The sequence below is a fragment of the Cryptomeria japonica genome, chromosome 7 (genome assembly GCF_030272615.1).
Source record: "Cryptomeria japonica chromosome 7, Sugi_1.0, whole genome shotgun sequence".
Taxonomy (NCBI): domain Eukaryota; kingdom Viridiplantae; phylum Streptophyta; class Pinopsida; order Cupressales; family Cupressaceae; genus Cryptomeria; species Cryptomeria japonica.
The window spans coordinates 699086591-699101325 of NC_081411.1; positions in this window are offsets into that span (position 1 = coordinate 699086591).

A 14735-nucleotide genomic window follows, 5' to 3' on the forward strand; every position below is an offset into this window, starting at 1 on the left:
GTACAAGACGTGGAAACGATATTCAAGCATTCAAACATTCAAGCATTCCTTCAAGCAATTGATCATTCTAAGTCTCCATTCAAGGCTAAGTGTTGCATTCAAGACAAGGATTCAACCATTGAAGAGGAGATCACATATTACAACATACAACATACAACATACAACAACATCTATACCTTCGCATATAAGGATACAAACATCCTTACAACAAGGTATTAGTACTTGTTTTACATTATAGTCATTTACATTTACAGCATTTCTCATTTCTTGGTTAATTCCAAAACCGGGGTTTGACCTAAGGGCAAACCCCTAATCCCTAACCCCCCAATCGTCTTCGCTTTTTTGTGTGTAGGTTGCAGGTACGCGGCTGAAATTGAAGATCTGGAATCCTTGTGCAGAGACGAACAGATCCCCCTTCGTTTCGCAGATTTTCCGGAGGACCGTGTGCACGCTGGGCGCCATCGTCCCGTCAACTTTTGCTCAAATTTGCAGGACAGCGCCGTCTCGACATTTTACTGCTAATTCCAGGTCCGCAGCTTCATATCATATCCCTATCTCTATTTATAAATGAATCTTTCTTGCTTCTACATGCATTCCTAGTTCAATCTTTCTATCTACATTCTTTACAAAAGAGGGTATCCTTGCTATCACAACCCTTGAAACTCATATAGAATCCAATCTTGCATTGCGTGGGATTGGATCTTGTGGGTTTCAACCCCTCTTTTGAATGTAAAGTCCCTCCTAAGTGAAAACCATCAACCCTAGTGACTCTCCCTTCTCTCTCCTCGGAGTTGGGGAGGGGAGAACGACTAGGGTTCGATTTTTCCGCTTTACATTTTGGTGAACCCGACATGAACATCCTTTCTGATTATTCATAGTTAGATCTGAAAATTGGATCCCTTGATTACATTTCCATGTTTGATCTCTTGCAAAATTTTAGAGGTTAATTGCATAAAAACCCTAAAAATTTCTTTTAAGTAATTAAACTTGTGAAATGTTTAATTGTTAATGCTTGTTTCAGATCTGCCCTTCTATTACAAATTATCAATTCATATTTGTGCGTTAATTTTGAAAATTAAGTGGTTAAGTGTCAAAACCCTAATTTTTGAAACCCTCTTGATTCAACCTTTGTCTGACAATTTCACTGATCAAAACATCTCCAAATCGGCTGTAACTTTGGATTCCGCAATAAAATCACAATATCTTTCATCCCTGAAAATTTGTAAAAAGTTGCGAGGACCGTGTGCACCCCGAGCGCCATCGTCCCCGACATTTTTTCTGAAATTTCGGGAGCTAGATCTTACTGTATTTTTCTGCTAAAATCCAGAATTTTGGCTGATTTTATCAATTCTAACACTTTCAAAATTAAAGTCAAAGTTGGTCTAGCGATTGCTTGGATTGAGGCTTCTAATCATTCAAAAATTGTTGAAACTGAAATTCATGTCAAAATTGTGTTTCTTACAGTCCTAAATCTGAAAAGTGTGTTATCATTCATTCGAAATTTCAGTGATTTATTCAAATTTTTGCAATTTGTGACTTTTGAAATTAAGTGCTTAATTACAACAACTTTGATTTCCGCTTTCAAAATTGAATTTTGCGTGAAATTGAGTCAACTTTCAAATTTCAAAACTTGCATTGCTTTTGGTATTCCCTCTAAAATCATAAAATTCAAAATTTCAGTTTCCCTCTCTTTTTCAAAATTCAAATTTTGGCATTTTTCGACAATCTTGGTAGGGTTCAATTTTGAGATTGCAACTTTAATTTGGCCTATCTACAGATCGTAAAATCACTCAATTTTTTCAGGTTAGCTGTAAAATCATCATAACTTTCATCCCTGCAAATTTTGAAAAAAGTTGCGAGGACCGTGTGCACCCCGAGCGCCACGGTCCCGGATATTTTTTCCGAAATTTCAGGAGATTGTCCTGATTGTATTTAACAGCTTAAATCTAGAAGATTGGTTGGTTTTACTGAAATTTGCTACCTCTAAAATTCAAAATCTTCTCTCTTTCTTTAGTGCATGAGTTTTACAACAGTAAGCCCTACTTACACTATTCCCGTTAGACGAAGCCTTAGAATTAAGTCCTTCCAAGGTTTAATTACTGAGGAGATGGAACCTAATTTGAATGGTCTTTTTAACGAGGACATGGGTAATTCCTCTAATCCTCTTAATGATGAAGAAGCTCTCCATGAGGTTTCTGTAGAACAACTTTCAAAATTGGATAACCAATTTGACGATTTTCGACAGTGGATGTCTCAAGAATACCCTGATAGTCAAGCTCTTCCTTTAATTGAGGGTCTAAAACGTATGCTTCAAAGTGATAAGAATGGAATTGATATTTTGCGTGGTATTGCACACATTGTGGATTCAAATGTGATGCCTATGAAAAGTTGTGCCGAAACCTTAGGTTATACACAACCTCCTACTCAAGACAATCATTCTATTCCTTTGACGACTCCTATTGCTAGTATACCTACTTTTACATCAAACATAATGACTACTTCAATACAAGACATTCCTCCTATGATCACTAATCATGGGAGCAATCCTTCTTCTTCAATCAACCCTCTTCCTTCATTCAATCCAACTTCTTCATTCATTCCTTCAGTGAGTGTTCCTCTTATATCTCCACAAATGAACATGACACAAGGGGGCAATTCGTTTTCCATTCCTCCTTGTAGTGTTCCTCCTGTCCAATCATCTCCTATGACTAACTATCATAGTGTCCCACCACCTTACTCTCTACCTTCTTTCAATAACATAACACCTCCATCACAATCTAACACGTCTAATATGAACTCTTCGACTGAAGCGACCACTAATAATCTTGCACAAACTATCTCTTCTTTACAGCAAAAAATTGCCTCTATGAATCAATCTAAGTTTAGTGTGCCCACATTTGATGTTGCGAGTCCACTTTCTTTTGACATTGTTCGAGCTATTCCCCCTAAACATGTTGAAATTCCACATTTGGAGCTTTATAATGGTAAGGGTGATCCTCTAACACATGTTAAGACCTTTCAAACAATATGCACTGATTTTGCTTATGACCAAAGGTTGCTTGCAAAATTGTTTACTAGAACATTAAGAGATAAAGCCCTACAATGGTATTGCTCGTTGCCTTCTTATTCTATTACTTCTTTCGAACAACTTGCAAATGCTTTCATTCAACAATTTCAAAACAATATAAGTCCTAAAGTTACTTTGATTGATTTAATGCATTGTAAACAAGGTGTTAAAGAAAAAGTGACTAATTTCATTGGTAGATATAAGCATTTGTATGCTCAGATTTCTTTTCCAATACCTGACAATGATATTCAAAGAATCTTTATTTCTAATTTACAAAAAGACATTAGAGAAAAACTCCTGTTTTCTGAGTTTACTTCTTTCCAATAGTTGTGCCCAACTCTTCACAATTATCAACTGACTGTGAGTCAAATGGAACAATCACATCCTATGGCTCCGAGTGATAAGGGTGATAGTAGTCAACAACCATTTGGGAAGTTTAAACCGAACAGAGAGTCCATTAAATTCAATGAAAACATCATCAACAACAATGTGAATGCAGCATCAGGTGTGTCTCCTATTTCTAAGTTTTTCAAGAAAGAAAGAAAGTTTACTCCTTTGAATGAATCATTGCATAGTATTATGAATAAGTTATTGGAACAAAATGTGCTTACTCTTCCTCCTATAAGGCAAATTGATCCTGCAAAGATTACTTCACCTTATTTTGATAACAAATCTTTTTGTCAATTTCATCGTCATCCTGGGCATGATACTGAAAAATGTTTTGCTTTAAAGGGTAAAATTCAAGATTTGATTGATAATAATACTATCTCTGTTTCTGGTGTGAATGATAAAGGCAACACATCTGTAGCTCCTCCTAACCAAAATCTTCAGATTTTTACTGATCCATTGCCTTCTCATACCTCTAATGCGATTGATACTACTGATTCCTCTGTCTCACCTGATGATCTTGTGTCTATGACTCCTAATGTGATTAACTTTGTGGAGCAGCAAAAAATCCCTAAAGAACCTTCCATCACCTTTGATTCTAGTGAAACTATCAGGGCACCTGATGGTCCTTTATATATAGTTGCAAAAGTCAAAAATACACCTTGCCGTGGAGTGCTTATTGATCCTTCTTGCATGGTTAATATCATTACTGAAGAATTTCTTTTTACTTTGCAATTGAATCAAGTGATCTATGACAAAACAAATGTGGTTGTGAAACTATTTGATGCATTTTCTTCTCCTGCAATTGGTTCTATTACATTACCTATCGAGGTCCATAACAAAACCCTTGATGTGGACTTTGCTATTATTCCATCATCCGAACAATTTCGTGTGAAGCTAGGCTATTCTTGGCTATCTTCCATGAAAGCTATTGCTTCTCCTATTCACAAGTGTTTGAAATTTCCCCATAATGGTGAAGTTGTTACTGTCAATCATAGTCTCTTTAAACCAGCTGAAAGAATTCCTAGTGTTCCTATTGATTATTTTTGGCCTAAACAATTCCAATCTCTTCCTCCATGAGGTGATCATCTTTTCAAATCTTATCAAAAGTGGAAAAAGGATATGATCCTATCTCTAAGTGAACCTAGAACACCCAAACTTGATATTCCTATCATTCTTGAGAAGGAAGTTCTTCCTTTGAAAGATAAAACTAATGTCTTTCCTCAAGAAGATTCCCAACCCATCCCTATGGATGTGACTATGTCTATGTCTGATAAACTTCCTAAAAGTAGACCTATACCTCCTCGTCATGATGGACTTGGTCTCCTTCCTAAACCAAATATTCCTCCCTTATATGGAGCAGTTCCTCCTCCTTCCTCTTATGGAGAGAAGAGACCTTCCTCTTCTCCTATTATTCAACCTAAGAGACCACAACCTAAACACCCAAGTGATAAGGATGAAAACATTCCTCCTCCTCAATCTTCTCAACTTCCTACTAAGACTAGACGAAACCGTTCTGGCACGTGAACGCTGACGAAAGCGTCGTCTTAGAGCTCAAGCAGTTGCTTCTTAGACTTTACAATCCCCAAAAACACCTTCAACAAGCATTATTCCATTTTCTCCCCAGCCGACGGTTGAGCCGAAATCTCCTAAACATAAGATGCATGATGGTCTTGATCCTGTGCGGGTTAAAGATCCTATTTTCATAAATCTGGATGATGATATAGATGAAAATGTTATTCATGATGCAAATGTTACTCCTGTTCATTCTGATAGTGAATATGAATATGTTGATGTTGATAACCATTTATCTAACGCATTTTCTAAAGCACTTATCCTAGCTCCTAGACAAGAACATTGTGGCTTGGGATATGAACATAGCCCTTGTTTGGATCTTGTGATAGCTCCATCTGCTATGTTGGATGTTCCTCCTCTAGTGTGTTCCCTACCTTCCTGAAACATTGATCAGCAAGATCGGGGGGTAGATGACGTGCTAGACTAGTTTCATTAGCATAGCAGATTCTCTCCCTCTCTCTTTTGTTACTTCTTCTATGTGTTATTCTCATTCTTCTATTTGTTGTCCTTAGTGTTGTCTACTTGAGGACGATGCAAAGCATTGAGATCTCTTTTGGTCTCTCTCATGTTGACTCAAAAGACACATGTGTTCCCTTCTTCTAGGTGACCTTCCTTGATTAGGGAATGAAGAACAATTATGCATACATACATATGATATACATGAATTATCATACAGCATACTGACCCTGAGGAAAGCGAAGTCACCTTGTGCTTTGTGTTTTGTGTCTATTATCCTTGGGCTTATCTCACACTTGGGGGCTAAATCCTTGTGATAACGTGCTCCTTTCTCATTTCTTATATGTATCACTACCTTAAAGCAATCACCCCCGGTGAGGCGTGTGCGATCGCTATAACGTAGGGGGGCATACATCCCGTTCATATCTTTTCAAGATACTTGAAAATTTCTTGACAAATTTAGCTTTGCCTTGAAATTTTTTGATATCTTTCTTGCATGACTCATAGTGAGGGAACCTTACTACTGACAGTCATGGTTCTCCCTCGTGATCTTCCCTTTTACTTTGTCAATCGAAGTCGTAAGATCCTTAGTCCACTGGGGGCTTGGTGTATCTTGCCTCCTTGACGTGGTGAAAGTTTTTCAATGTTGTTTCCTTGTACTTTACCGGAAGTATTGGCATACGCTTATACTCCCGCTAAAGTGGGGGCTAAATGTAGCATCCTAAAATTGCGACACTTGCAATTTCGACTGCATTTGGGTCTTCACGATGGCGACACAACACTAAACCTGAATGGAGACCCCGAAACTTGCTCATGACATCAAAAACTGCATTTTTCCAGCACCCTGCCTGATCCCTCCTTGCACCCTGCTGTCCCGGGAGGTGGGACCAGAGCGCCCAGTCTCCTATGGGACTTCGGGTCTTTTTGTTTGCAAATTGGAAAATAACATTTCCTGGTCGGCCTAAGGTCGGGAAAATCAGTCTTTTAACCCTAATTGACAAGTATATAAACTGCATTTCCTCTCCCATTTGGGGAAGGAAGGACATATGTGTACAAGACGTGGAAACGATATTCAAGCATTCAAACATTCAAGCATTCCTTCAAGCAATTGATCATTCTAAGTCTCCATTCAAGGCTAAGTGTTGCATTCAAGACAAGGATTCAACCATTGAAGAGGAGATCACATATTACAACATACAACATACAACATACAACAACATCTATACCTTCGCATATAAGGATACAAACATCCTTACAACAAGGTATTAGTACTTGTTTTACATTACAGTCATTTACATTTACAACATTTCTCATTTCTTGGTTAATTCCAAAACCGAGGTTTGACCTAAGGGCAAACCCCTAATCCCTAACCCCCCAATCGTCTTTGCTTTTCTATGTGTAGGTTGCAGGTACGCGGCTGAAATTGAAGATCTGGAATCCTTGTGCAGAGACGAACAGATCCCCCTTCGTTTCACAGATTTTTCGGAGGACCGTGTGCACGCCGGGCGCCATCGTCCCGTCAACTTTTGCTCAAATTTGCAGGACAGCGTCGTCTCGACATTTTACTGCTAATTCCAGGTCTGTAACTTCATATCATATCCCTATCTCTATTTATAAATGAATCTTTCTTGCTTCCACATGCATTCCTAGTTCAATCTTTCTATCTACATTCTTTACAAAAGAGGGTATCCTTGCTATCACAACCCTTGAAACTCATATAGAATCCAATCTTGCATTGTGTGGGATTGGATTTTGTGGGTTTCAACCCCACTTTTGAATGTAAAGTCCCTCCTAAGTGAAAACCATCAACCCTAGTGACTCTCCCTTCTCTCTCCTCGGAGTTGGGGAGGGGAGAACGACTAGGGTTCGATTTTTCCGCTTTACACTTGAGTATACACAATGCTAAAAATGTTTGGAATACAAAAACAAAAAATACAAAATGTGAAAGTCATGATACCAAATGAACAAAGCCTTAGCCTCAAACGATAGTGCGTTGCGGGGACATTTGCATACCGCACTGTCATTTGTACAAACATAACCCAAAAAAGTGCCATAAACCCAACAAAATGCAGCCTCTTGCTTCCCAATCATGTTTGTCACTTGCACACATGGAGATGGGGGAAAATGTTTCGGTCATGTAGGAGTTTGCTTCAGTCTAACCCACACTCTAGTATTTCTGGCTCCACAAACAACTAGATGTGATCAAATTAAAAGACAAAATAAAAACAATCCTCGCTATGGAGTAAAACCCTTATTATGATAAATAAAGACAACATACAAGATTAATTAAATAAGATAAATAAACGTAATCAATAGACAAGATTGCAAGAGAGAATTACCAACAATTGTGGCTCCCCTCTCGAGACAATAAACATGATTGCTAGCTTGAGAGGAGCCTTAGATGTTGTTGTGAGAGTCAAGAGTTGAGATGATTTTGATAGAGCTTTGTTGCGAGATGAAGACAATCCAAGAGGAAGAGATATAGAGTAGCTAGAATGACCAAATGAGAAAGAAAGAGAGTTTTGTTGCTTGGAATGGGTGAGAATAGTTGTTACAAACACATTTGCACATTGTGACATGTGTCATGGATTTTTTACATGGAATATGCTTGTTTGAATCTTTGAATATTTCGAGACATTTTCGTGTTGCACAAATGTCAATGCATTGCATTGTCATCCAATTGATTTCTTCCCAAACTCAAATCATATGCTACTAATACATCGTCTTTACCATCAATAAAATTGGAATTGTAAAATCCCAATCATGATTTTTGTCATAAATCCACCAGGCACAATGCTCAAGTGTGAAATTAGCACATGGTTCAATTTGCGACACTACATATTTATCTTTTTTATATTGTGTTTATTAATTTATATGATATTTTTGTTATAAATTTATTTTTTATACATAATAATACATTAAAAATAAATTAAAAATAAATATTTATTTATATAAAAGCATTTAGTTGCTTGAAAATAATATTTTATATTAAATAATTGAAAAAAAAAAAAAATTGGGTTTCGATGAATGATTTTAAAATTCATTCTTTTATTAAAAAATATTAATAATATGTAGATCATTAAAAATTTATATTAATTTGGATGACATTAAAAATCTTCATTACTATTATATTTAAAAAAAATCTTTGTAATTATATACTAATTAAAAAAAAAACAAATATTGATTTGTTTAATAGATCTCTCTCTCTCTCTCTCTCTCTCCCTCCCCCTCTATATATATATACCCTCTCCCTCTATTTATACCTCTCTCAATTTCCTGTGTCACCTTCCTCTCTTACTCTTGCCTCCCATATCTCTACATTCCCATATGTCTCCACCTCTCTAACAATATCTCATTATATCTACCACTCTATCTTGCTCACATATCACTCCCTCCCTCTCTCTTACACACTCCATCTCTCCACCCATCTCTCATACTTTATATCTCTACCTCTCTATTTCTCTTTATATTCACATCTTTATCTATGTCCATCTCCCCATATATATCTTCATCTCTTTCCCTAGCCATATGTTGGCAAGAGACATTGCAGGTATGATGAGATGTTGTCATTGATGGCAACCCATATCAGTTTCTGCATCCGCACTCCATGTTTTCATCATTTCGGAAGATTGATTGAGTCTGGTGAGGTCCATTGAGATTCGAGAACAGGGTATCCGATAAAAGTTTACAGTTTTGGATGACATATTATTTTGGTTGATTATTTTAATTTGTGGATTTAGGAGAAGGTTTGTGAATATGAAATTTACCTTATTCTAGGTTTGTGGCCTTTGGTGTTAAGTTTTGTGCAAGTTAGATGATCCGGTAAACTGGTTTTTGGTAAGAATTGTATATATGTGGTAACATGTGCAAATTCAGCTTGCGGATTTTGCGGAGTGATTTTGGTGATTGATTACATGTTCGAGGATGATGAGCCGACATGTAGAAAGCATGTGGACATTTTGTTTTGGCCAACATATGCATTAGAGTTGGATTTGAGCTGACTTATTTACACATTTCATCTTTTGTATAATGTTCTTGAAGTCGACTTAGTGATGATCTAAATTAGTGATACATATATATGAGGAAAGTTTATATGATTCTTTTTTATATAGATGGATGTGTGTGAAGTGTGTATGAGCGATTATGCATAGTTTCATGAGTGAATGGTGAAGATTTGAGCTTCATTATACAACAGTTTATCAGAACAGAGAAAAGTTGCAGAGCTAAGTAAGATATGTATTTTGTGCTTAACCAAAACTATATCCAGGAATTTGTTGATGCTAATTCATAGTTCAAACTTCATTGTAATCTATTATAAAAATTTGTAAGGCAATGAGTCTTTCGGGTTGAAGCCTTATTTGTAAATTGAGCAGTGAGCTCTAGGAAGTGTGCATGAATGCATGTGCATTCCCCTTATGTAATGTTTTTATACTTCTAATAGAGTATAATAATATTGTGGGTTTGAATCCCATCGTGGTTTTTCCCTTAATCGAGTTTCCATGTAAAAATCTTGGTGTTATGGTGTTGTTGATCTTTGCTTTGTGTTTCTGCACTTTACTTTTCTTCATATGTATTAAGTGGATGAAAGGACAGATTAACAAAGATAAAAATTGCATAACACTTATTCACCCCCCCTCTCATTGTTCATTGATTCTAACAATTGGTATCAGAGCCTATTTCCTCAGAAGAAGTCTAACAGCTTGAGGTTGATCCAGAAAGGTGAATCAATGGACTTTGATAATCTTAGACAATAGTTGGTTGTTGCTCTTGAAGATCTTGATCATGTACAAGATGACAAACAACAAGTGAAAGAAAATCTTAAAGATGTTGAGGAATACATTGAGACATTGAAAGTTCAGTTGAACAAATCAAGGAATAAGAGGAAGGAACTTGTTGATAAGCTAAAGGAGAAAGAAAGTCAAAGTATTGATGAAGAAGCCTTGAAGCAGAAGACTGGAGAGTGTGAGAGACTTGCTAGAGCTAACATAGTCCAGAAGAATGAGATGGAATCTATTGTGATGAGATTGACAAAAGAGATTGAAGAAAGGAAGAAAAATGAGGAAAAGTGTAATGTCCCCTTCTCATTGATGACCTTCCAGTGGTCCATTAGCCTATTCCTGAGACCCGTAGGCTAGGTGGAATGAAGAATGAGGGTCCAACATTAATGAAATGAGGACTTACTATTTTTAGTAAGTCAGGGAATGACCATTCTGGAGTTACTGTCCTACTAAGCTCTCCATGTTTTGCCTCTGGACGCGATGATCATGCTTTTCTGAGCATTAGTTCTTGACTTACTATTTTTAGTAAGTGGCTGTGTGGCACAATTCTATTTTTGGCAGTAGACAGGGGTTCTAATTCTGCAGCAATTCTATGGTCGTCTGGGCTCAGTTTCATCCTGATTGTGATAATAATCAGTACGAGAGTCTTTTGCGACATAATTAAATATTATTTCCTTATCCTAAGGTTTAATATTTAATTAATCTGATTATTTGTGACTGATTTATTAAAATTGGGATTAATGCCTATTTTTCCTAAGTTCTTGGTGAATTTCATGTTTATTAAAGAGATGTCGAAATATTGAGAAAGATATTATTTTGTTTATGACTTATCTCTAATATTTACCAAAGTGTAACGTGGGTCCTTGCCTTAGGCATGAGGTTTGACTTGTGGGAAATGGCGCCACATTTGGGGTCCACATGTAGTGGAGTGAAATGCAAAATGAAAGGCGTTGAAATTGAAGGAAATTGCATTTGGGGTTGAGATGTGTGAAGTTATAAATATGAGACGGGCTCCCATTTCCACATCTTTGAAAATTGCATCATTATGTTGTTGGTTTGGCTACTGAAAATTTGAGCTTCGAAGTTGGCTTCCTAGCTGAGTCTCAGTTTCGTACTTGCAAGATAGTACCTAGCTATGTCCTTGTGTTCCCATTGTTGATTGGTGAATGAGTGCAGATTATGGAGTGTTCTATGTTGGATTTGAGTGTTTCTGGTTGTTGGTCGTGAGATTGCTGAAAGTATATTTTGTTCACATCTCTTAACTAGGCGACTCCATCATTCTGGGTACCGGCTCATCCTTCCTTCCTAGCCATGGCGATACATTGTGTAAGTTTTTAGCAATTTTAATTGAGTATTGATTTTTCTAGACAAAATCAAAATCCCTAGGTATGGCGTGGGTTTCTGATATTGCATTGGGATGTGTGCAAATTAAATAAGGGTTGTTTGGGGTTGTAGTTTGGATTGGATGTTGTTATTAGTGTTATATTGGGAGATTGGGATTGATTTGAGTTGATTCGAGTGAAAAATGAGGGAATTATGAATATTTTGATGTTTCCATAGGCTGTTGAATTGTACTTTCAGCCTGCAGATTAGTTGTAACAGAAAAATGATAGTCTTGTTGTAAAAATCTACAATTACTCTTGTCATCTCATCTCTATTTTGTAAGGTTGTTTCAGTAGTACTGATCATCCATTCTTTCTACTCTTATTTGTAATCCCCACTGCATAAGTGGAAGAGGCTGGCTTGTCGCTTTCTAAGTTTTGTAATTCAGTTTTTGTACTCAGTCCTCCCACTAAATTAGTGGTCAAGTGATAAGTTCAATACAATGGTCCTCTCACTGAAATATGCGGTAGAGTGATAGCTTAATGTAATGTCCTCCCGCTAAAACACACGGTAGAGTGATTGAATTTCAGTTTATTGTCATTTTCCCTTGGTCGGTTTACCACCAAGAGTTTGGTTTCTATCCTGCTGGATAAGCAGAAGGGGTTGGCTTGCCGCCCAGGCATTGTAATTTCAGTTTGATTATTATTGCTAACGATCCCTGGAACACCGTATGCTCTCACCCTCGTAGACTGGGCTCTCGGTGAACAAAAGGTGAAAGGGTTCCCTTTTAGTAGTTTGGTTTATTTCTCTAACCTTAACGGGTTGTGGTGATTGTGTGTGTCACTTATTGTTAAAAATTCAAAAAAAATTACTGGGATATTACAGTGGTATCAGAGCTGGTCTTCTTGCTAGCCTGTGAGAGTTAGTGGGTTCAGAAGTCTCCATGAGTGACAGAGACGTCAGATACTACAACAGAGAGCAGAAGAGACAGCAGTTTCAGATTCCTATAGTGCCCGAAGTGGACACATTTTCAGAAGTTCTGAGAAACAGAGGGAAGGATCTAGATACCTCAGATTCAGTGGATTCAATGGCAGATAAGACTATAGAAACAAATGATGCACCCGATAAGAAGGCAGAGAGGCAATTAAATGCCATGATGGACATGATGTATTTATTGTTGGCAAAGCTCAACCAGAACATTGTTGGGGTCTCTAATCAGCCCAACAATGGACTGGAAGCTAGCACTTCTAAAACTCCTGTAGGTAGTGGAAATGGGAGTAACAACGAGAGTAACCATGGAGGTTCAGCCCCAAGGCCTTTACAACTTGTATTTTTGCCAAGAGAAGTACAACAAGCTGAATAGAGATACCCACAACTGATGAAATAAGAAACAACTACATGGAGTATGCTTCTCTTCCTGTTGAGATCTGAGATATCCTAACTCTGGATCAGTTTATGAATCAGAAAATGAAGAGAGGAAGGAGGAATGACTATAAGTTTGTTTCTCCAAGAGATTATTAGCAAGCTCTTGGAAGAGTGACCTTAGCACACTTTGATGGAAGTGCTAAGAGTACAACTAGAGCATGGGTACAAAAGTTGGACAATTACTTGTCCTTGAGGCCGATGCCGGAGGAGGATGCCATCAAGTTTGCTACCTTGCACTTGGATGGAGTGGCCCATGAATGGTGGTACCATGGGTTGGTCTCCCTTGGTCATAACTTAATCACCACCTATGCTGATTTCACCAACAAGCTGATTGAGAGATTCGACACCAGGGATCCAGAGGTGAAGTTCAGAGAACTTGCACAACTCAGGTAGCAAGGTTCATTGGATACTTACGTGACTGAATTCCAAAACCTGTCAGTCATGGTGAGTAGCATCTCAGAGAAGCGGTTGGTTGTCCTTTTCACTGAAGGACTTGAAGAACCTTTGAGAGGATGGGTCAAAGCTTTTGATCCGCCCACCCTGACAGAAGTTATAAAAAAATCTAGAAGTATGGAGTTGGCTGCCCCAAAGAGTAAAATTCAGTCCAAGCCTTTCTCCCTTTTAGAAAGGACAAGAAGAAGTTCATGAATCAGACCAAGAGGTTCCCTCCACATATGGATAATGAACTCCGTCAAGAGCTCCAGAGAAAGAATCTTTGTTATTCTTGCAGAGAACCTTGGGTTCCCGGACATAGGTGCCATGGAAAAGGGAATTTGCATCAAATGGAGTGCTATTCAGCAGATGGATCAGATTCTGAAATTTTAGAACAACAAACTAAAGTTGAAGACAATGAGTATGAAGAGGCTCCTGAAGGGCCTGAATTTGGGTCAGAAGATAGAGGAGTGGTTGCTCAACTCTCGAGCATTCACAAAAATGAATCCTTCAGAGTTCGGTGTTAGAGTAAAGTAATTACTTAACTTTACTCTCCTCTTAAGATTTCACTTTATGCACACATATTAGGCATTTAATAATTAATATTTAATTATTAAATGCACTCACCTTAGGGTTAGTTTTTCCTTTTGGTGTTGATCTCCTTTATAAGGATTGATCTCTTGTATTGTATTACCCTTTTTGATTCTTTTTTTCTCTGATAATACATCTTGCACATTGTCAGATCCAAAACCCTTGTTTTGTTCTCTCTCTTTCTCTATGACAGGTTTCTTGCATGCAGGTGTTCTTTGGGTTCTATGGATTTGTATTTCTCAAATCCTACATGGTATCAGAGCCAGATCTGCTGCAGCTTGTTCAGTTTTTGAAAGATTTAGAGATCTAGGTTTTGGTTGCATCAGATCTGTGTTTGTCTTTTTTTTATATTTGGAATAGGGGGGTTTCTCTTTTTTGGAGCACTTTGAGCCCAAACGGACCTCACCGTTGAGCTCACAGCATCCAAAAACCCCTATTTTCATATAATATACGTCTGATTCAAACACAGTTGCTCCAGAAGGCAAAAAAAAATTGCCCCAAGGCCGTACGGCCCCAAGGCATGCAGATCGAGGTCGAAAATCATCGAATTTTTTTTTTTTAAAAAAAAAAAAACCAATTTTTTGGTTTTCATTTCTGCGCTTGTCGTTCAAAAGGGGGAACCACTCGACGGCCACCCCTGCACCGCCCGGCGGCCAACCCTAGCAGCGGGCTCAGGAGGAGCCTTCGCTGCTCCACCACTC